General features: G+C 47.6%; 4 non-coding genes across 4 annotated transcripts; 1 reads left to right on the forward strand and 3 right to left on the reverse strand.

Annotated features, from left to right (window-relative positions):
• The first annotated feature begins 5,582 nt into the window (after window positions 1-5,582).
• Window positions 5,583-5,653, forward strand: trnag-gcc (transfer RNA glycine (anticodon GCC)). Its single transcript has one exon. It is a non-coding gene; the product is annotated as a tRNA-Gly (tRNA).
• A 5,214-nt stretch (window positions 5,654-10,867) lies between these two features.
• trnag-gcc (transfer RNA glycine (anticodon GCC)) lies at window positions 10,868-10,938 on the reverse strand. The gene has a single exon. It is a non-coding gene; the product is annotated as a tRNA-Gly (tRNA).
• Window positions 10,939-14,353: 3,415 nt separating this feature from the next.
• On the reverse strand, window positions 14,354-14,424 carry trnag-gcc (transfer RNA glycine (anticodon GCC)). Its single transcript has one exon. It is a non-coding gene; the product is annotated as a tRNA-Gly (tRNA).
• Window positions 14,425-21,634: 7,210 nt separating this feature from the next.
• trnag-gcc (transfer RNA glycine (anticodon GCC)) lies at window positions 21,635-21,705 on the reverse strand. The gene has a single exon. It is a non-coding gene; the product is annotated as a tRNA-Gly (tRNA).
• Between the last annotated feature and the right edge of the window lie 1,800 nt (window positions 21,706-23,505).

The raw sequence follows: 23,505 nt of genomic DNA on the forward strand, positions 1-23,505 counted from the left end.
GGCCCCATTCAGCCAGATTTTCAATCTCCCTCCTGAGTGCCCGTTCGTCACTGTGGGAAAAGGAGTCGACTTTTTACCAAATAAAAATCTGGACTGGCATCTCATTATTCCAGGATACAGATGCCACTGGTGTGATAGATATTCAGCAGCTGTAAAAACTGTCTACCTCACGTGCAGACACTCCTGTACCGAGTGTCACTTGCCAGATCAGCGCTGAGGCAAGTGCCGAGACTTGCCGGCCACAGCTGTGGTCAGTTCAGTGCGAACCCCACGGAGTAGGGAGCTGAACACTGGTTTGTCCTATCCACAGGAGATTCCACCTTCAGGGAACTATGCACCATTATTCCTAGATCACTCTGTTCTACTGCATTCCTCAATGCCCTACCATTTACCATGTATGTCCTATTTGGATTATTCCTACCAAAATGTAACACCTCACACTTATCCAATTTACCACCCCATCATTGCCATCATTGACAGAGATAGAAACATTTTAGTTTAATGTGTATTGTCTATTTGTAGTGAAGTAATTGTGTTAGTCACTGGTTTGTATATATAGCACAGAATTTGTAATAAAGATATTTTGTACATAACAAAACCTTTATCATATTTGATTTTTGTGCATCAGGTCCAGAGAAACAATTACTTTGTTCACCTTTCCATTTGTGTACTGGAAATGACCTTAAACGATTTTGAACTTGTAATTGATGCGAAATATCTATGTTTCGCTTGTGAATCCTACCTTACTGATGTTATGCGTCTGCAAGAAATTCTTTCATTGTATTTGTGGATATGACAATAAACTCGACGTTGATAATGGGCTGTGAACTGAAAGTGAGTGTGAAAATGTTCCAGAGAAATGTGTGAAATGATGCCTCACGGATGAGTGACGAGCAAGAATGACAGGACTGTGAGCCGGAGACAGGTCTGTGAGCCGGAGACAGGACTGTGAGCCGGAGACAGGACTGTGAGCCGGGGACGGGTCTGTGAGCCGGAGACAGGACTGTGAGCCGGAGACAGGACTGTGAGCCGGAGACAGTCTGTGAGCCGGGGACAGGACTGTGAGCCGGGGACGGGACTGTGAGCCGGAGACAGGTCTGTGAGCCGGGGACGGGTCTGTGAGCCGGAGACAGGACTGTGAGCCGGAGACAGGACTGTGAGCCGGAGACAGGTCTGTGAGCCGGAGACAGGACTGTGAGCCGGAGACAGGACTGTGAGCCGGGGACGGGTCTGTGAGCCGGAGACAGGACTGTGAGCCGGAGACAGGACTGTGAGCCGGAGACAGTCTGTGAGCCGGGGACAGGACTGTGAGCCGGGGACGGGACTGTGAGCCGGAGACAGGTCTGTGAGCCGGGGACGGGTCTGTGAGCCGGAGACAGGACTGTGAGCCGGAGACAGGACTGTGAGCCGGAGACAGGTCTGTGAGCCGGAGACAGGACTGTGAGCCGGAGACAGGACTGTGAGCCGGGGACGGGTCTGTGAGCCGGAGACAGGACTGTGAGCCGGAGACAGGACTGTGAGCCGGAGACAGTCTGTGAGCCGGGGACAGGACTGTGAGCCGGGGACGGGACTGTGAGCCGGAGACAGGTCTGTGAGCCGGGGACGGGTCTGTGAGCCGGAGACAGGACTGTGAGCCGGAGACAGGACTGTGAGCCGGAGACAGGTCTGTGAGCCGGGGACAGGACTGTGAGCCGGGGACAGGTCTGTGAGCCGGAGACAGGACTGTGAGCCGGAGACAGGACTGTGAGCCGGAGACAGGTCTGTGAGCCGGGGACAGGTCTGTGAGCCGGAGACAGGACTGTGAGCCGGAGACAGGACTGTGAGCCGGGGACGGGTCTGTGAGCCGGAGACAGGACTGTGAGCCGGAGACAGGACTGTGAGCCGGAGACAGGTCTGTGAGCCGGGGACGGGTCTGTGAGCCGGAGACAGGACTGTGAGCCGGAGACAGGACTGTGAGCCGGAGACAGGTCTGTGAGCCGGAGACAGGACTGTGAGCCGGAGACAGGACTGTGAGCCGGAGACAGGACTGTGAGCCGGGGACGGGTCTGTGAGCCGGGGACGGGTCTGTGAGCCGGAGACAGGTCTGTGAGCCGGGGACCGGTCTGTGAGCAGGGGACGGGACTGTGAGCCGGGGACAGGACTGTGAGCCGGGGACAGGTCTGTGAGCCGGGGACAGGTCTGTGATCCGGAGACAGGACTGTGAGCCGGGGACAGGACTGTGAGCCGGAGACAGGTCTGTGAGCCGGAGACAGGTCTGTGAGCCGGGGACGGGTCTGTGAGCCGGGGACAGGACTGTGAGCCGGGGACGGGACTGTGAGCCGGAGACAGGTCTGTGAGCCGGGGACGGGTCTGTGAGCCGGGGACAGGACTGTGAGCCGGAGACAGGTCTGTGAGCCGGAGACAGGTCTGTGAGCAGGGGACGGGTCTGTGAGCCGGGGACAGGACTGTGAGCCGGGGACAATTCTGTGATCCGGAGACAGGACTGTGAGCCGGGGACAGGACTGTGAGCCGGAGACAGGTCTGTGAGCCGGAGACAGGTCTGTGAGCCGGGGACGGGTCTGTGAGCCGGGGACAGGACTGTGAGCCGGGGACGGGACTGTGAGCCGGAGACGGGTCTGTGAGCCGGGGACGGGTCTGTGAGCCGGGGACAGGACTGTGAGCCGGAGACAGGTCTGTGAGCCGGAGACAGGTCTGTGAGCAGGGGACGGGTCTGTGAGCCGGGGACGGGTCTGTGAGCCGGATACAGCACTGTGAGCCGGGGACGGGTCTGTGAGCAGGGGACGGGACTGTGAGCCGGGGACAGGACTGTGAGCCGGAGACAGGACTGTGAGCCGGAGACAGGTCTGTGAGCCGGGGACAGGTCTGTGAGCCGGAGACAGGACTGTGAGCCGGAGACAGGTCTGTGAGCCGGAGACAGGACTGTGAGCCGGAGACAGGTCTGTGAGCAGGGGACGGGTCTGTGAGCCGGGGACGGGTCTGTGAGCCGGGGACAGGTCTGTGAGCCGGGGACAGGACTGTGAGCCGGGGACAGGTCTGTGATCCGGAGACAGGACTGTGAGCCGGGGACAGGACTGTGAGCCGGAGACAGGTCTGTGAGCCGGAGACAGGTCTGTGAGCCGGGGACGGGTCTGTGAGCCGGGGACAGGACTGTGAGCCGGGGACGGGACTGTGAGCCGGAGACGGGTCTGTGAGCCGGGGACGGGTCTGTGAGCCGGGGACAGGACTGTGAGCCGGAGACAGGTCTGTGAGCCGGAGACAGGTCTGTGAGCAGGGGACGGGTCTGTGAGCCGGGGACGGGTCTGTGAGCCGGATACAGGACTGTGAGCCGGGGACGGGTCTGTGAGCAGGGGACGGGTCTGTGAGCAGGGGACGGGACTGTGAGCCGGGGACAGGACTGTGAGCCGGAGACAGGACTGTGAGCCGGAGACAGGTCTGTGAGCCGGGGACAGGTCTGTGAGCCGGAGACAGGACTGTGAGCCGGAGACAGGTCTGTGAGCCGGAGACAGGACTGTGAGCCGGAGACAGGTCTGTGAGCCGGAGACAGGACTGTGAGCCGGAGACGGGTCTGTGAGCCGGAGACGGGTCTGTGAGCCGCAGACAGGTCCGTGAGCCGGAGACAGGACTGTGAGCCGGAGACAGGTCTGTGAGCCAGAGACAGGACTGTGAGCCGGGGACAGGACTGTGAGCTGGAGACAGGTCTGTGAGCCGGAGACAGGACTGTGAGCCGGGGACAGGTCTGTGAGCCGGGGACGGGTCCGTGAGCCGGAGACAGGACTGTGAGCCGGAGACAGGACAGTGAGCCGGAGACAGGACTGTGTCACTGACATCTTCAACATCTCCCTGAGCAGCGCCGTTGTTCCAACGTGCTTCAAGGCCGCCACCATCGGCCCCGTGCCGAAGAAGTCTTCAGTGTCCTGCCTCAACGACTACCGTCCCGTTGCATTCACATCCATCATCGTGAAGTGTTTCGAGAGGCTCGTCGTGAGGCACATAAAGACCCTGCTGCCCCCCCTCACTGGACCCCCTGCAGTTCACGTACCGTCCCAACCGCTCAACAGATGACGCCATTGCCACCACCCCCCACCTGGACAAAAAAGACACATACGTTCGGATGCTGTTCATAGACTTCAGTTCAGCATTCAACACAATCATCCCTCAGAAACTGATTGGAAAGCTGAGCCTACTGGGCCAGAACACCTCCTTCTGCAACTGGATCCCAGACTTCCTGACTGGGAGATCTCAGTCAGTCTGGATCGGGAGCAGCATCTCCAACACCATCACACTGAGCACGGGGGCTCCCCAGGGCTGTGTGCTCAGTCCACTGCTGTTCACTCTGCTGACCCACGACTATGCTGCAACACACAGCTCGAACCACATCATCAAGTTCACCGATGACACGACCGTGGTGGGTCTCATCAGCAAGAACGATGAGTCAGCTTACAGAGAGGAGGTGCAGCGGCTAACGGACTGGTGCAGAGCCAACAACCTGTCTCTTAATGTGAACAAAACAAAAGAGATGGTTGTTGACTTCAGGAGAGCACGGAGCGACCACTCCCCACTGAACATCGACAGCTCCTTGGTAGAGATCGTAAAGAGCACCAAATTTCTCGGTGTTCACCTGATGGAGAATCTCACCTGGTCCCTCAACACCAGCTCCATAGCAAAGAAAGCCCAGCAGCGTCTCTACATTCTGCGAAGGCTGAGGAAAGTCCATCTCCCACCCCCTATCCTCATCACATTCTACAGGGGTTGTATTGAGAGCATCCTGAGCAGCTGCATCACTGCCTGGTTCAGAAATTGCACCATCTCGGATCGCAAGACCCTGCAGCGGATAGTGAGGACAGCTGAGAAGATCATCGGGGTCTCTCTTCCCGCCATCACAGACATTTACACTACACGCTGCATCCGCAAAGCAAACAGCATTATGAAGGACCCCACGCACCCCTCATACAAACTCTTCTCCCTCCTGCCATCTGGGAAAAGGCACCGAAGCATTCGGGCTCTCACGACCAGACTGTGTAACCGTTTCTTCCCCCAAGCCATCAGACTCCTCAATACCCAGAGCCTGGACTGACATTGTAATGTGTCCTCTACTGTGCCTATTGTCTTGTTTATTAATTATTGTACGGCCCTGCACTGTTTTGTGCAGGTCTGCAGTCTAGTGTAGTTTTTATGTTGTTTTACGTAGTCTAGTGTAGCCTTGTGCTGTCTCACATAGTCTAGTGTAGTTTTGTGTTGTTTCATGTAGCACCAGGGTCCTGGAGGAACGTTGTTTCGTTTTTACTGTGTAGTGTACCAGCAGCTTATGGTCTAAATGACAATAAACGCAACTTGAACTTGACCTTGAGAGGATCTCGCCATGTTGTGGGAGTGGGGAATGTCTGAATAGACTTACTGAGTGAGATTGGAAGTTGAGAAACTGCTGAAGGAGTTGTGTAACCAAAGAGTTAATGATGTTTGTTATGGGAGAACGTAGTGAACCTTGGAGTTGTTTGATTGAACAGGAAGACTGGAATGGGCAAAGTTGTGTCTGGTGTGGTCTGTCCTCTGATGTACTTAATTTAGTTGATTTGTTAACAGTTGCATTGGTGGTTCAGTGGTAGAATTCTCGCCCGCCACGCGGGAGACCTGGGTTCGATTCCCAGCCAATGCAGTTCAATGCTGAGGGTGTGATAGTTCAATGTGCATCTCTTTAGCGTTCGGTATGCATCTCTTTACAGAGCCGGTGACCCAGGTTCACTTTGTAGAATGACTTTGCACCTTTTGAAGGTAGACCCGGAGATGTAGTGTATATGGATTTCAGCAAGGCATTGATAAGAGACCCCATGCAAGGCTTATTGAGAAAGTAAGGATCCAAGGGGACATTGCTTTGTGGATCCAGAACTGGCTTGCCCACAGAAGGCAAAGACTGGTTGTAGACGGGTCATATTCTGCATGGAGGTCGGTGACCAGTGGGGTGCCTCAGGGATCTCTTCTGGGACCCCTGCTCTTGTGATTTTTATAAATGATCTGGATGAGGAAGTGGAGGGATGGGTTAGTAAATATTCTGAGGACACAAAGGTTGGGGGTGTTGTGGATCGTGTAGCGGGCTGTCAGAGGTTACAATGGGACATTGATTGGATGCAAATCTGGGCTGAGAAGTGGCAGATGGAGTTCAGCCCAGATACGTGCGAGGTGGTTCATTTTGGTTGGTTAAATATGATGGCAGAATATAGTATTAATGGCAAGACTCTGGGCAGTGTGGAGGATCAGAGGGATCTTGGGGTTTGAGTCCATAGGACACTTAAAGCAACTACGCAGGTTGACTCTGTGGTTAAGAAGGCATACGGTATATTGGCCTTCATCAATCGTGGGATTGAATTTAGGAGCCAAGAGGTAATATTGCAGCTATATAGGACCCTGGTCAGACCCCACTTGGAGTATTGTGCTCAGTTCTGGTCACGTCACTACAGGAAGGATATGGAAACCATAGAAAGGTTGCAGAGGAGATTTACAAAGATGTTGCCTGGATTGGGGAGCATACCTTATGAGAATAGGTTGAGTGAACTCGGCCTTTTCTCCGTGGAGTGGTGGTGGATGAGAGGTGACCTGATAGAGGTGTTCAAGATCACAGGCATTGATTACGTGGATAGTCAGAGGCTTTTTCTATGAAATAGCAAACACACAACACTCCTCCCTGTCTAGCTATAAACTCCAACTCAATAGAGGATGCATCAACTATAGACCCAGTATACAACACAATACAACACACACCCACAGCATAGTAAACTTTAAATCCTCCATTCAGGTGTAAAGATTTCATCACTATGGATTTCATCTTGCTCATGTGGGTTAACGCCTGTTCTGCTTGGCTGTGAGTTTTGTGAAACAATCCCAGGTTGTGATTACTCCGTGGTGGTGGCAGAAGTTGACTCTGAGGCTGCAGGAAGTGGTTCTGACAGGGGCAGACACCTTTCTTCTCCAACTTTGACTCTGCTCTCCTCAACTGAACCATGTGTCATCTCCAGATGATATCAGACGCAATCTCCACTGTGCAGGACAGTGGTCTCGTTCTGTCCTTAATCTTTCCATGTTACCAACCAGTTGATGATGTCAGCCAAAATGTCTTTCATGATGAGGATGTCTCCGAGTTCATGGAAGGAGTCACGAACTTCATCTGGAAGTGCATTGAGGATGTTGAGGGAAAATCAGAAGTGTCAGTATTACAGTTGAACAAATGGGACTATTGTGCCATGAGGGAGGAACTAGCCAAAGTTGACTGGAAGGATACCCTAGCAGGGATGACAGTGGAACAACAGTGGCAGGTATTTCTGGGAATAATTCAGAAGGTGCAGGATCAGTTCATTCCAAAGAGGAAGAAAGGTTCTGAGGGGAGTAAGGGGTGACCGTGGCCGACAAGGGAAGTCAAGGACAGTATAAAAATAAAAGAGAAGTATAAATAGCAAAGATGAGCGGGAAGCCAGAGGATTGGGAAACTTTTAAAGAGCAACAGAAGATTACTAAAAAGGCAATATGGGGAGAAAAGATGAGGTACAAATGTAAGCTAGCCAAGAATATAAAGGAGGATAGTAAAAGCTTCTTTAGGTATGTGAAGGAAAAAATTAGCTAAGACCAAAGTTGCACCCTTGAAGGCAGAAACGGCTGAAGTTATTATGGGGAACAAGGAAATGGCAGATGAGTTGAACAGATACTTTGGATCTGTCTTCACTAGGGAAGACACAGACGATCTCCCATTTGTAATAGTGGCCAGAGGACCTACAGTAATGGAGGAACTGAAGGAAATTCACATTAGGCAGAAAATGGTGTTGGGTAGACTGATGGGGCTGAGGGCTGGTAAGTCCCCAGGGCCTGATGGTCTGCATCCCAGGGTACTTAAGGAGGTGGCTCTAGAAATCATGGACACATTGGTGATCATTTTCCAATGTCCTATAGATTCAGGATCAGTTCCTGTGGATTGGAGAGTAGCTAATATTATCCCACTTTTTAAGAAAGGAGGGAGAGAGAAGATGGAATTATAGACCAGTTAGCCTGACGTCAGTGGTGGGGAAGATGCTGGAGCCAATTATAAAAGATGAAATAACGGCACATTTGGATAGCAGTAACAGGATCAGTCCGAGTAAGCATGGATTTACGAAGGGGAAATCATGCTTGACTAATCTTCTGGAATTTTTTGAGGATGTAACTATGAAAATGGACAAGGGAGAGCCAGTGGATGTAGTGTACCTGGACTTTCAGAAAGCCTTTGATAAGGTCCCACATAGGAGATTAGTGGGCAAAATTAGAGCACATGGTATTGGGGGTAGGGTACTGACATGGATAGAAAATTGGTTGGCCGACAGGAAACTGTTACGAATGAGGAGCAATTCTGATGGGTAGAAGGGTGCAGAATCGCAAAGTCCCCCCCCCCCTTTTGAGAATCGCAAAATCGCTATTATTTCGGGTCTGATACCCAGGAAATGAGAGAGATACACAGCATGTCAGTAATGAGAGAGACACAGGATAACAGAAAAGGCAGTTGTTATAGACAACGCCGGGATACACAAAGGTTGGAATGTCTCCTATTGACAAAGGGAGAGATTACTGCTATTGTCTCTTGAAGGAGGAATTGTGTATTGAGTACTGTTCTATTCATTGAAACCCCTCAGGGGGCAACCAGAGTGGTCTGGTTGAGGGATTGCATCATCCCAACCTGATTGACACCTGAGACCCCGAGAGTGGGGATAAAAGTAGGGTCTGGGGAACACCCCTCAGACGCACCAGGAGAGACGTTACGAGACCGGTGGGGGCTTGTGTGTGTGTCCACCCTTGCCTGGGTGACGAGTCCTCCACGGAACGGTCTAGCTCAAGGACGGATACGGATCAAGATTGTAAAAGGAAAGTCGGCAAGTTATTCTCTCTCTCTCTCTCTCTCTCTCTCTCTCTCTCCAACAATTGCAACACAGTGATCAACAATGACTGCAGCCTGTATGAACTGAACTGAACTTTATATTTCCATCGGACAATTCATTATCCTCTGGACAATGACAGAGCTTATTTCTTACTGATGATTATTATACCCGCACTTTTAGGTTTAGTATTGACCACGTATATTATCTGTATATTTGCATTGATATTATTTTTGTGTATTTTTACTAATAAATACTGTTAAAAATAGTATCATCAGACTTCAACGGATACTCCTATCTTTGCTGGTAAGACACCCAGTTACGGGGTTCGTAACAAAACAAAGAGTAGGGATTAACGGGTCCTTTTCAGAATGGCAGGCAGTGACTAGTGGGGTACCGCAAGGCTCGGTGCTGGGACTGCAGCTATTTACAATATACATTAATGATTTATATGAAGGGATTAAAAGTAACATTAGCAAATTTGCAGATGACACCAAGCTGGGTGGCAGTGTGGAATATGAGGAGGATGTTAGGAGAATGCAGGGTAACTCGGACAGGTTGGGTGAGTGGGCAGATGGATGGCAGATGCAGTTTAATGTGGATAAATGTGAGGTTGTCCACTTTGGTGGCAAGAACAGGAAGGCAGATTACTCTCTGAATAGTGTCAAGTTAGGAAAAGGGGAAGTACAAAAAACGCGATCGAGTTGTCCTCCCTTGTTCATCAGTCACTGAAAGTAAGCATGCAGGTACTGCAGGCAGTGAAGAAAGCTAATGGCATGTTGGTCTTCATAACGAGGAGAGTTGAGTGTAGGAGCAAAGAGGTCCTTCTGCAGTTGTACAGGGCCCTGGTGAGACCACACCTGGAGTGTTGTGTTCAGTTTTGGTCTCCAAATTTGAGGATGGATATTCTTGCTATTGAGGGAGTGCAGCGTAGGTTCACAAGGTTGATTCCCGGGATGGCGGGACTGTCATATGTTGAAAGATTGGAGTGACTGGGCTTGTATACACTGGAATTTAGAAGGATGAGAGGGTATCTGATTGAAACATATAAGATTATTAAGGGATTGGACACACTAGAGGCAGGAAACATGTTCCCGATGTTGGATAAGAATAAGGGGTAGGCCATTTAGAACGGAGTTCAGGAAAAACTTTTTCACCCAGAGAGAGAAATGCTCTGCCTCAGAAGGCAGTGGAGGCCAATTCTCTGGATGCTTTCAAGAAAGAGTTAGATAGAGCTCTTAAAGATAGCGGAGTCAAGAGATATGGGGAGAAGGCAGGAACGGGGTACTGATTGTGGATGATCAGCCATGATCACGTTGAATGGTGATGCTAGCTCGAAGGGCCAAATGGCCTATTCCTGCACCTATTGTCCATTGTCCTCTGAAAATCAGTCAGGGTCTATCCAAACCAGGAATCCTGGATCAACAGTTCCGTGCGAGCAGCACTTACCGCACGAGACAGAGCTTGTGTTGCCGGTAACCGCCAGGAACTCAAGAAATGCAGCCCTGGCCTACGCAAAATCATCAAGGCAGCGAAACGACAACACAGGGACAAGATCCGACACAACTCTCCACCAACAACACACACAGCTTATGGCAAGGTCTGCACACCATCGCACACTTCAAAGCTAAACACAGTGGTGCTGCCAACATCGCTGCCTCTCTCCCAGATGAGCTAAATCTTTTTTACGCTCGGTTCAATGTCGCCAACACTGAGCCCCCGAGGGGAGGCGCCAATGCGACCTGCACCTTGGTCACCTCTGAGGCTGCAGTGTGCGAGTGTTTCCGATGAGTGAACAGCCGTAGGGCTGTAGGACTGGACGGCATCCCAGGGTAGGGACACAGAGAGTGAGTGGCACAACCGGCTGGTTGTTTTTAATCTTTCCTTCTCCTCCTCCAAAATAGCCACCATTCTCCCGGAATGACTGTACACTAGCTCTGTAAAGAGAGGCACATTGCACTGTCACATCCTCAGCATTGAACTGCATTGGCTGGGAATCGAACCCAGGTCTCCCGCGTGGCGGGCGAGAATTCTACCACTGAACCACCAATGCAACTGTTAACAAATCAACCAAATTAAGTACATCAGAGGACAGACCACACCAGACACAACTTTGCCCATTCCAGTCTTCCTGTTCGATCAAATAACTGCATTCTCCCATAACAACCATCATTAAATATCATTGACACAATATGTAGATAACCCTACAAGAGGAGAGGCTGTACTTAGATAGATAGATAGATAGATACTTTATTCATCCCCATGGGGAAATTCAACATTTTTTCCAATGTCCCATACACTTATTGTAGCAAAACTAATTACATACAATACTTAACTCATTATAATATGATATGCATCTAAAATCACCCTCTCAAAAAGCATTAATAAATAGCTTTTAAAAAGTTCTTAAATAGTTTACTAAAATACATTGAATGGTAACTTAAGCTCAGTCATAACCCCGGCACTTTAACATATCTTTCCCCTGGCGGTTGAATTGTAAAGCTGAATGGCATTAGGGAGTATTGATCTCTTCATCCTGTCTGAGGAGCATTGCATCGATAGCAACCTGTCGCTGAAACTGCTTCTCTGTCTCTGGATGGTGCTATGCAGAGGATGTTCAGGGTTTTCCATGATTGACCGTAGCCTACTCAGTGCCCTTCGCTCTGCTACCGATGTCATACTCTCCAGTTCTGTGCCCACGACAGAGCCCGCCTTCCTTACCAGCTTATTAAGACGTGATCTTACTTGACGTGATTATTACTTGATCTGGTATTGGGAAATGAACCTGGTCAGGTGTTTCTCTCAGTGGGAGAGCATTTTGGAGATAGTGATCACAATTCTATCTCCTTTACCATACCATTGGAGAGGGGTAGGGACAGACAAGTTAGGAAGACGTTTAATTGGAGTAAGGGGAAATATGAGGCTATCGGGCAGGAACTTTGAAGCATAAATTGGGAACAGATGTTCTCAGGGAAATATACAGAAAAAATGTGGCCAATATTCAGAGGATATTTGCATGAAGTTCTGCATAGGTATGTTCCAATGAGACAGGGAAAGAATGGTAGACTACAGGAACCGTGGTGTACAGAGGCTGTTGTAAATCTAGTCAAGAAGAAAAGCTTATGAAAGGTTCAAAAAACTAGATAATGATTGAGGTCCAGATGATTATAAGGCTAGCAGGAAGGAGTTTAAGAATGAAATTGGGATTTAATCCATTGAATAAAATCTGGTACAAAATTAAATTTTTCTAAGGTTTTAAATAAATAGTTCCATTCAACCCGATCGAAGGCCTTCTCGGCATCTAAGGATATCACACATTCCAATATCTCCTGGGAGGGAGAGTATATAACATTTAATACATGGCGTATATTAAAATTGGAATGTCGGTTTTTAATATATCCAGACTGATCAACAGAAGTAATAGAACGTAAAATATTTTCAAACCTACGAGCCAGAACTTTAGAAAGGATTTTAGTACCAACATTGAGTAATGAAATTGGCCTATATGAAGAGCCTTCAGTTGGGTCCTTGTTCTTCTTTAGGATAAACGAAATAGAGGCTTCATAGAAAGATTGAGGCAAGCTACCCAAATTGGAAAGAATCCAAAAAGACTCAGTGTAACTGCGGTATAATTAATGAAGAAAAACCCTTATAAAATTCTCCAATAAATCCATCTGGATCTGGAGCCTTCCCTGAGTGTAATGAACATATAGTCTCGGCAATTTCCTCATAAGAAATGGGTTGATCCATCTGTTTGCAATTATCTGCAGAAAGTGCAGGAACATTTAATTGATCTAAAAAATTATTCATTACAGTATAGAATAGAATTCTCTAAAGGTATCATTTATTTCAGAGTGATCAGTTGTCCTATCACCATTAGTTTTGAAAATTTATTTAATTTGTCATATAACTACAGAAGTTTTTAACTGGTTGGCCAATACTTCACCTGATTTATCTCCGTGAATGTAAAAGTGAGTTTTATCTTTAAGAAGTTGAGTTTCAATTGGATATGTTAACAGAAGATCATATTTAGTTTTAACTTCAACATGTTTTTTATATAAAACTGGATCTGGAGCTATAGCATATTTTTGATCTAATTGTTTCAATTGATTGGCTAATTCAATTCTTTCTTTATGAACAAAGAAATAATTTGTCCTCTAATATAGGCCTTGAAAGTATCCTATACAGTAAGATTAGAAGTCTCTTCCTTTTTATTCTCTTTAAAAATCAAAATAATATGCCTCTCTAGAAATTTTTAAAATTCCTTATCAGATAACAAAGTTGTATTAAAACGCTAAAATCTGTTTGTTTGAGGAAGACCAGGGAGATTTAAAGATAGAAATACAGGAGCATGATCTGAAACAGCGATCTCTTTATATTCACAGGAACGAACTGATGAAATCATTTGACTATCAATAAAAAAGTAATCAATCCTGGAATGTGTATGATGAACATGGGAAAAAACGAGTACTCCATATCTAAAGGATGTAAGAAATGCCAAATATTAACAATACCACATTTCAATAAAAAAGATTGAATAAACAAAGCTGATTTATTAAGAGACGCTGGTTTAGAGGATGATCAGTCTAAAATTGGGTCTAGCCAACAGTAAATATCTCCTCCCATCACCAAAGAATAAAGACTCAGATCGCTGATCTTTCATTGGATTTCGAATGCTTTTCACAAAGCTTTTGCAATTCATCCACTTCCATTTCCAGAGACGACAACATTGCTTCATTTTTTTTTAAATATGTTTATCGTGTTCATTAAGGGTTTGCAGAATAGAATCCAATTTGCCCTCTATTTGTTTAAATTCAGAGCTGAATTGTTGAAACTTCTCAGAAGCTTCTCGTGTATGACTTTGCAGCAAATCCATAATAGAATCCAAAGACACAGGGGATCCTCCTTATTAGTACCTCTGTCACCCCTTGTAGCCGTAATGAGAAAATATCACACTTAAAAAAAAGAAGTTTCAAGACAGGTTGGAAATAGTAAGACAATTAGAGTTGGAGCAATGGCAGATTGATGTTACTTCATCGGCCACCACCAGGAAATTTGTGTAGGACAGTGGTCTCGTTCTGTCCTTAATCTTTCCATGTTACCATGCTGTATCTCTAAATTGAACATTAAAGATTAAATATGAGCTTTATTTGTCACACGTACGTCGAAACGTACAGTGAAAAGCATCATTGGCAGCAACGAGCAACACAGTCTGAGGATGTGCTGGGGACGGCCACAAGTGTTGAAACACTTCCACTGCCAGAGTAGCACGGCACCCTCACTGAGCCTAAAAGGAACGTGTGAACGTATAACATAGAAAGTCAGAGAATGAAATAGTTGTAAAGAGAAGGTTTTATATTTCACAGGGAGAACGTAGAAAGACAGCAGCAGGACACCGGCTCAGTAAAGAGATGTACACCGAACACTAAAGAGAAGCACATTGAACTGTCACACCCTCAGCATTGAACTGCATTGGCTGGGAATCGAACCCAGGTCTCCCGCGTGGCAGGCGAGAATTCTACCACTGAACCACCAATGCAACTGTTAACAAATCAACCAAATTAAGTACATCAGAGGACAGACCACACCAGACACAACTTTGCCCATTCCAGCATTCCTGTTCGATCAAACAACTCCAAGATTCACTGTGTCGTCCCATAACAAACATCATTAAACATCATTGACACAATATGTAGATAAGCCTATAAGAGGAGAGGATGAACTTGATCTGGTATTGGGAAATGAGTCTGCTCAGGTGTCAGCTCTCTCAGTGGGAGAGCATTTTGGAGGTAGTGACCACAACTCTATCTCTTATTCACCACAACGTTGGAGAGGGATAGGAATGGACAAGATAGGAAGGCACTTAATTAGAGAATGAGCCTATCGGGCAGGAACCTGGAAACATAAACTGGAAACAGATGTTCTCAGGGAAATGTACGGAAGAAATGTGGTAAATGTTCAGGGGATATATGCATGTAGTTCTGCATAGTTATGTTCCAAAGAGGCAGGGAAAGGATGGTAGGCTACAGGAACCGTGGTGTACAAAGTCTGGTGAAATTCTAGTCAAGAAGAAAGGAAAAACTTATGAAAGGGTCAAAAAACTAGGTAATAATCAAGGTCCAGACTATTATAAGGCTAGCAGGAAAGAGCTTAAGAATGAAATTAGGAGAGCCAGAAGGGGCCATGAGAAGGCCTTGGCAGACAACATCAAGGAAAACCCCAAGGCATTCTACAAGTATGTGAAGAGCAAGAGGATAAGAGGCAGAGGCAGAGGCAGAGATAGATAAGAGTTATTGGGAGGTAGTCACACCGAAAAGTCAGGAGCTAGGCAAATGGGTGACAGTCAAGAGAGGCAGGGGGAGCAGACAGAGAGAACAGAGCACCCCTGTGGCCGTTCCCATCAACAATAAGTATACCATTTTGGGTACTGTTGGTGGGGATGACCCACCAGGAACAAGTTGCAGTGGTCCTTTCTCTGGCACTGAGGTTGGACCCTCGACTAGGAAGGGGAGGAGGGAAGAGAAGAGAGCGGTAGTGACAGGGGATTCTATAGTCAGGGGGGCGGATAGGAGATTTTGTGGGGAAGATCGGGAGTCTCGGATGGTATGTTGCTTCCCTGGTGCTGGGGTCCGGGACATCTCAGATCGGGTGCAGGTTAGTCTCGAGAGGGAGGGCAAGAATCCAGATGTTGTGGTCCATGTAGGGACCAATGACGTGGGTAGGATGAGTGAGGGGGTCCTGCGTAGGGAGTTCAGGGAGTTAGGTGCGAAGCTGAAGGGCAGGACCTCCAGGTAACAATCTCAGGATTGCTACCTGTGCCACGTGCGAGTGAGGCAAGGAACAGAAAGATTATACAGATTAATACGTGGCTGAGAGGATGGTGCAGGAGGGAGGGCTTCAGGCTTGTAGATAATTGGGCTTTGTTCCAGGGAAGGTGGGATCTGTTCTGAAGGGACGGTTTACACCTGAACTGGAGCGGTACTAACATTCTTGCAGGGAAGTTTGCTAGTGCTTCTTGGGGGGGTTTAAACTAAATTTGCAGGGGGCGGGGATCCAGAATGTGAGAGAGGATAGTGAGAGGAAGAATAAAGGACAGGTGGGGACTACACGGTTCCGGAATATTAAGTGTGTAGTAGAGGAAGGTGAGGTGGAACAAGTGATAAGGAGGACTCATGTACAGAGGGATGGTCTGACGGAACATGGAGTTAAATGTATTGAAAGAATAAGTAAATGTAGGAAGGACAACAAAATTCTAGGGGCGTATAGCCCGATGGGAGTTCGGGGAGCTGGGTTAAGCACAATAGGCAGAGATTCAAACAGAGAGAGGAGAAATGGGCTGAAAATTCTATATCTGAATGCACAAAGTGTCAGAAATGAGGCAGATGAGCTTGAAGCTCAGGTGCGAATGGGTTAACTATGATGTTGTTGGGATAACGGAGAGATGGCTGCAGGGAGATCAGACCTGGGAAATGAATGTGCAAGGGTATACGTGCTATCGTAGGGACAGAAATGTGGGCAGAGGGGGTGAGGTGGCCCTGTTGGTGAGGAATGAGATTCAGTCCTTTGCAAGGGGGGAACATAGGGTCAGGAGAAGTGGAGTCTGTGTGGATAGAATTGAGGAACATTAAGGGCAAAAGGACCCTAATGGGTGTTGTCTACAGGCCACCAAACAGTAGCATGGATATTGGGTGCATGTTGAATAGGGAGTTAACATTGGCATGTGGCAAAGGTAATGTCGCAGTAGTTATGGGGGATTTCAACATGCAGGTGAACTGGGAGAATCAGGTTGGTGCTGGACCCCAGGATAGGGAGTTTGTAGAGTGCCTAAGGGATGCATTCTTGGAACAGCTTGTACGAGAGCCGACCAGGGACAAGGCTATTCTGGATTTAGTCTTGCGTAATGAACAGGATTTGATAAGCGATCTTGAAGTAAAGGAGACATTAGGAGGTAGTGATCATAATATGATAAGTTTTTATCTGCAATTTGAGAAGGATAAGGGCAGCTCGGAGGTGTCAGTGTTGCAGTTGAACAAAGGAGACTATGGAGCCATGAGGGAGGAGCTGGCCAAAGTTAACTGGACGGATATCCTAGCAGAAAAGACAGTGGAACAGCAATGGCAGGTATTCTTGGGAATAATGCACAAGGTGCAAAATCAGTTCATCCCCCGGAGAAGGAAGGATTCAAAGGGGGGAAAGGGGCCACAGTGGTTGACAAAGGAAGTCAGAGATTGCATAGCATTTAAAAAAAAGGAAGTATGACAGACCTAAGGTGAGTGGGAGGACAGATGATTGGGAAATTTTTAAGGAACAACAGAACTTAACTAAAAAGGCAATACGGGGAGAAAAAATGAGGTACGAACGCAAGCTAGCCAGGAATATAAAGGAGGATAGCAAAAGCTTTTTTAGGTATGTGAAGAGAAAGAAGATAGTTAAGAACAATGTTGGGCCCTTGAAGAATGAATTGGGTGAAATAGTTATGGGAAACAGAAATGGCAGAAGAATTTAATAAGTACTTTAGATCTGTCTTCACTAAGGAAGACACAAGCAATTTCCCAGATGTATGGATGGGCCAAGGACATAGGGTAACAGAGGAAATGAAACAGATTGACATTAGGAAGGAAACGGTGATGAGTAGACTGATGGGACTGAAGGCTGACAAATCCCCAGGTCCAGATGGTCTGCATCCTAGGGTACTAAAGGAGGTGGCCCTGAAAATTGCGGATGCATTGGTAATCATTTTCCAATGTTCCTTAGATTCAGGATCAGTTCCTGAGGATTGGAGAATGGCTAATGTTATCCCACTTTTTAAGAAAGGAGGGAGGGAGGGAGAAAACAGAGAACTATCGACCTGTCAGCCTGACATCGGTGGTGGGGAAGATGCTAGAGTCCATTATTAAGGATGAAATAGTGGCATATCTAGATAGCAGTGATAGGATTGGGCCGAGCCAGCATGAATTTACCAAGGGTAAATCATGCTTGACTAATCTATTGGAGTTTTTTGAGGATGTAACCAGGAAGTTAGACAAGGGAGATCCAGTGGATGTAGTGTACCTTGATTTTCAGAAGGCATTTGATAAGGTCCCACATAGGAGATTGGTGGGTAAAATCAAAGCTCATGGCATTGGGGGGAAGACATTGACATGGATAGAAAACTGCTTGGCAGATAGAAAGCAAAGGGTAGCGGTGAATGGGTGTTTCTGGGAATGGCAGGTGGTGACTAGTGGGGTGCCACAGGGCTCGGTATTGGGACCACAACTGTTTATGATTTACATCAACGATTTAGATGAAGGCATTGAGAATAACATCAGCAAGTTTGCTGATGATACTAAGCTGGGTGGCAGTGTGACATGTGATGAGGATGTTAGGAGAATTCAGGGTGACTTGGATACGGTGGGTGAGTGGGCAGATACTTGGCAGATGACGTTTAATGTGAATAAGTGTGAGGTTATCCACTTTGGGTGTAAAAACAGGAAGGAAGATTATTATCTGAACGGTGTAAAGTTAGGTAAGGGAGAAATACAAAGAGATCTAGGAGTCCTTGTTCATCAGTCACTGAAGGTGAATGAGCAAGAGCAGCAGGCAGTGAAGAAGGCTAATGGAATGTTGGCCTTTATTACAAAGGGAATTGAGTACAAGAGCAAGGAAATCCTCTTGCATTTGTACAGAGCCCTGGTGAGACCACACCTGGAGTACTGTGTACAGTTTTGGTCTCCAGGGTTAAGGAAGGACATCCTGGCTGTAGAGGAAGTGTAGCGTAGATTCACAAGGTTAATTCCTGGGATGTCAGGACTGTCTTACGCAGAGAGGTTAGAGAGACTGGGCTCGTACACGCTGGAATTAAAGAGATTGAGAGGGGATCTGATTGCAACATATAAGATTATTAAGGGATTGGACAAGATAGAGGCAGGAAATATGTTCCAGATGCTGGGAGAGTCCAGTACCAGAGGGCATGGTTTGAGAATAAGGGGTAGGTCATTTAGGACAGAGTTAAGGAAAAACTTCTTCTCCCAGAGAGTTGTGGGGGTCTGGAATGCACTGCCTCGGAAGGCAGTGGAGGCCAATTCTCTGGATGCTTTAAAGAAGGAGCTAGATAGGTATCTTATGGATAGGGGAATCAAGGGATATGGGGACAAGGCAGGAACCGGGTATTGATAGTAGATGATCAGCCATGATCTCAAAATGGCGGTGCAGGCTCGAAGGGCTGAATGGTCTACTTCTGCACCTATTGTCTATTGTCTATAAGGCGTGAGAGAATAGGACCAATCAAGTGTGACAGTGGGAAAGTGTGTATGGAACTGGAGGAAATAGCAGAGGTACTTAATGAATACTTTGCTTCAGTATTCACTACAGAAAAGGATCTTGGCAATTGTAGGGATGACTTGCAGCAGACTGAAAAGCTTGAGCATGTAGATATTAAGGAAGAGGATGTGCTGGAGCTTTTGGAAAGCATCAAGTTGGATAAGTCTCCGGGACCAAATGAGATGTACCCCAGGCTACTGTGGGAGGTGAGGGAGGAGATTACTAGGCCTCTGGCAAAGATCTTTGCATCATTAATGGAGAGGGGAGAGGTTCCAGAGGATTGGATGGTTGCAAATATTGTTCCCTTATTCAAGAAACGGAGTAGAGATAGCCCAGGAAATTATAGGCCAGTGTGGTCTTACTTCAGTGGTTAGTAAGTTGATGGAAAAGATCCTGAGAGGCAGGAATTATGGACATTTGGAGAGGCATAATATGATTAGGAATAGTCAGCATGGCTTTGTCAAAGGCAGATCGTGCCTTACAAGTCTGATTGAATTTTTTGAGGATGTGACACGTTGATGAAGGTAGAGCAGTGGATGTAGTGTATATGGATTTCAGCAAGGCATTTGACAAGGTTCCCCATGCAGGGCTTATTGAAAAAGTAAGGAGGCATAGGATCCAAGTGGACATTGCTTTGTGGATCCAGAAATGGCTTGCCCACATAAGGCAAAGAGTGGTTGTAAATGGGTCATACTTTGCACGTAAGTCAGTGACCAGTGGTATAATTCAGGGATCTGTACTGGGACCCCTTCTGTTTTTATAAATGCACTGGATGAGGAAGTGGAGGGATGGGTTAGTATGTTTGCTGATGATACAAAGGTTGGAGGTGTTGTGGATAGTGTGGAGGGCTGTCAGAGGTTACAGCGGGACATTGATAGGATGCAAAACTGGGCTGAGAAGTGGCAGATGGAGTTCAACCCAGATAAGTGTGTGGTTCATTTTGGTTGGTCAAATATGATGGCAGAATATAGTATTAATGGTAAGACTCTTGACAGTGTGGAGGATCAAAGGGGTCTTGGGTTCCAAGTCCATAGGACGCTCAAAGCTGCTACACAGGTTGACTCTGTGGTTAAGAAGGCATACAGTGCATTGGCCTTCATCAACCGTGGGATTGAGATCAAGAGCCGAGAGGTAATGTTACAGCTATATAGGACCCCGGTCAGACCCACTTGGAATACTGTGCTCAGTTCTGGTCTCCTCACTACAGGAAGGATGTGGAAGCCATACAAAGGGTGCAGAGGAGATTTACAAGGATGTTGCCTGGATCGGGGAGCATGCCTTATGAGAATAGGTTGAGTGAACTCGGCCTTTTCTCCTTGGAGCGACAGAGGATGAGAGGTGACTGATGGAGGGGTATTAGATGAGAGAAACTGATCGTGTGGATAGTCAGAGGCTTTTTCCCAGGGCTGGAAAGGTTAACACGAGAGGGCACAGTTTTAAGGTGCTTGGAAGCAGGTACAGAAGAGATGTCGGGGTAAGTTTTTTATGCATGGAAAAGGGCTGCCACCAACTGTGTTGGAGGCAGATACGACAGGGTATTTTAAGAGGTTCCTTGCTAGTTACATGGAACTTAGAAAAGTAGAGGGCTTTGGGTAACCCCAGGTAATATCTAAAGTAAGTACATGTACAGCACAGCGTTGTGGGCCGTATTGTGCCGTAAATTTTTGATGTTCCTATGTTTCTATGAAATAGCAAACACACAACACTCCTCCCTGTCTAGCTATAAACACCAACTCAATAGAGGATGCATCAACTATAGACCCAGTATACAACACAATACAACACACACCCACAGCATAGTAAACTTTAAATCCTCCATTCAGGTGTAAAGATTTCATCACTATGGATTTCATCTTGCTCATGTGGGTTAACGCCTGTTCTGCTTGGCTGTGAGTTTTGTGAAACAATCCCAGGTTCTGATAACTCCTCCGTGGTGGTGGCAGAAGTTGACTCTGAGGCTGCAGGAAGTGGTTCTGACAGGGGCAGACACCTTTCTTCTCCAACTTTGACTCTGCTCTCCTCAACTGATCCATGTGTCATCTCCAGATGATATCAGACGCAATCTCCACTGTGCAGGACAGTGGTCTCGTTCTGTCCTTAATCTTTCCATGTTACCATGCTGTATCTCTAAATTGAACACTAAAGATTAAATATGAGCTTTATTTGTCACACGTACGTCAAAACATACAGTGAAAAGCATCGTTGGCAGCAACGAGCAACACAGTCTGAGGATGTGCTGGGGACGGCCGCAAGTATTGAAACACTTCCACTGCCAGAGTAGCACGGCACCCTCACTGAGCCTAAAAGGAACGTGTGAACGTATAACATAGAAAGTCAGAGAATGAAATAGTTGTAAAGAGAAGGTTTTATATTTCACAGGGAGAACGTAGAAAGATAGCAGCAGGAATGGGACCAAGGTCACCGGCTCAGTAAAGAGAAGCACATTGAACTGCATTGGCTGGGAATCGAACCCAGGTCTCCCGCGTGGCAGGCGAGAATTCTACCACTGAACCACCAATGCAACTGTTAACAAATCAACCGTCAGAGGACAGACCACACCAGACACAACTTTGCTCCTGGACCAGCCTCACTCGTCTCAGTGTTGAACTGGTTCTGCGGCTGTGCCCGGCGATCATCGGGCTCCTGGACCGGCTACACTCGTGTCAGTGCTGAAACGGTTCTGTGACTCTGCACTCATTTTCGGGGTCTCTGCGGTCAATGTTCTGTCTGTTATTTGTTTATTTTTAGTGTTTGCCCGATTTGTACTTTTTGTCCGTCCTTGTAGTCTGGAGTTTTTAAATACACAATTTTTACAGATGAGAAATATCTATCACAGCAGTGGCATCTGTATCCTGGAATAATGAGATGCCAGTCCAGATTTTTATTTGGTAAAAAGTCGACTCCTTTTCCCACAGTGACGAACGGGCACTCAGGAGGGAGATTGAAAATCTGGCTGAATGGGGCCACAACAACAACCTCTCACTCAACGTCAGCAAAACCAAAGAGCTGATGATTGACGACACGAGATGGAAGCTGGGGGTCATCATTGGGAGTTCGGAGTTGGGGAGGGTCAGGAACTTTAAACTTCTTTGCGTTATCACATCAGAGGATCTGCCCTGGGACCAGTACGTAAGACTGGGCACTAAGAAGGCACAATGGCATCTCTGCTTTATAATAAGTTTGTACAGATTTGACACGTCACCAAAAACTTTGACAAAATGCACAGTGGAGAGTCTCCAAGTGGCCAAGATGGAGCTGTGTATGGCAGCCATGTTGTGATCTCGGGACCAATGTTACAGTGTAATTCCGCTAATTTCTGCAATTTCCTGTGCATTTCTAGTTCAAGAAGCTGATAATCAGATCAGACATGATTGACTGTCGCTTCTGAACATCGGGAAGATGGCATTTACCCACAAAGTGCCACCTTTTCTACACCAGGAACCCCTATTTACACGATCCATGTGAGGGTAATTTATTTCATCGCTGAGGGGAGGGAGAAGGGCCGGAGTCCTGGTGAGGTTGAGACGGTGTGCTAATCGGCCGCCGCTCCCTGGCCTACTCCGGGATAACACTCCGTCCCTGGACAATAAGCTGCTCGAACAGAGAGCCAGGATCTCCTTCCAGCGGGAAACAAAGGAATGTAATGTTTTGTGCTTCGTGGGGACCTGGCTGACGGAGGAGATACCGGACCACGCGATCGAGCCCTCTGGGTTCTCCCTGTTCCGGGTGGACTGGTCTAAAAACCTCCCTGGGAAGAGTGAAGGAGGTGGGGTATGCTTCCTGGTCAATAGTGCGTGGTGCGACCCCCGGAACGTGCATGCCCTCAAATCCTGCTGTTCCCCGGATCTGGAATTGCTCGTGCTGCTGTGCAGACCGTTCTGGCTGCCTGGGGAGTTCACGCCTGTTATTATCCCAGCTGTGTATATCCTGCAGCAGGCTGACACTGACCTGGCTCTCCAGGAATCGTACGAGACCATCAGCACCCTGGAGGCTGCTTTCATCGTTGCCGCAGACTTTAATCGAACGTCGCTGACTGAAGTCTCTCTGAAGTTTTGTCAACACACCCAGGTGAGCACTGCAGGACAGCGTACTCACCCACTGCTACTCTCCCTTCCACAATGTTTACAACGCTTCCTCCGTCCACCGCTCGGGAAGTCTGATCACTCCTCCCTCCTGCTTCTGCCCGTGCACGGGCATAAGCTGAAACATCGTTAAAATGATGTTGGTCCGACCACGGTCGGTCTCCATGCTACAAGACTGCTTTGATGACTTCAGCCGAGATGTCTTTCATGATGAGGATGTCTCCGAGTTCATGGAAGGA

The sequence above is a fragment of the Hemitrygon akajei genome, chromosome 24, assembly GCF_048418815.1.
Source record: "Hemitrygon akajei chromosome 24, sHemAka1.3, whole genome shotgun sequence".
NCBI lineage: Eukaryota > Metazoa > Chordata > Chondrichthyes > Myliobatiformes > Dasyatidae > Hemitrygon > Hemitrygon akajei.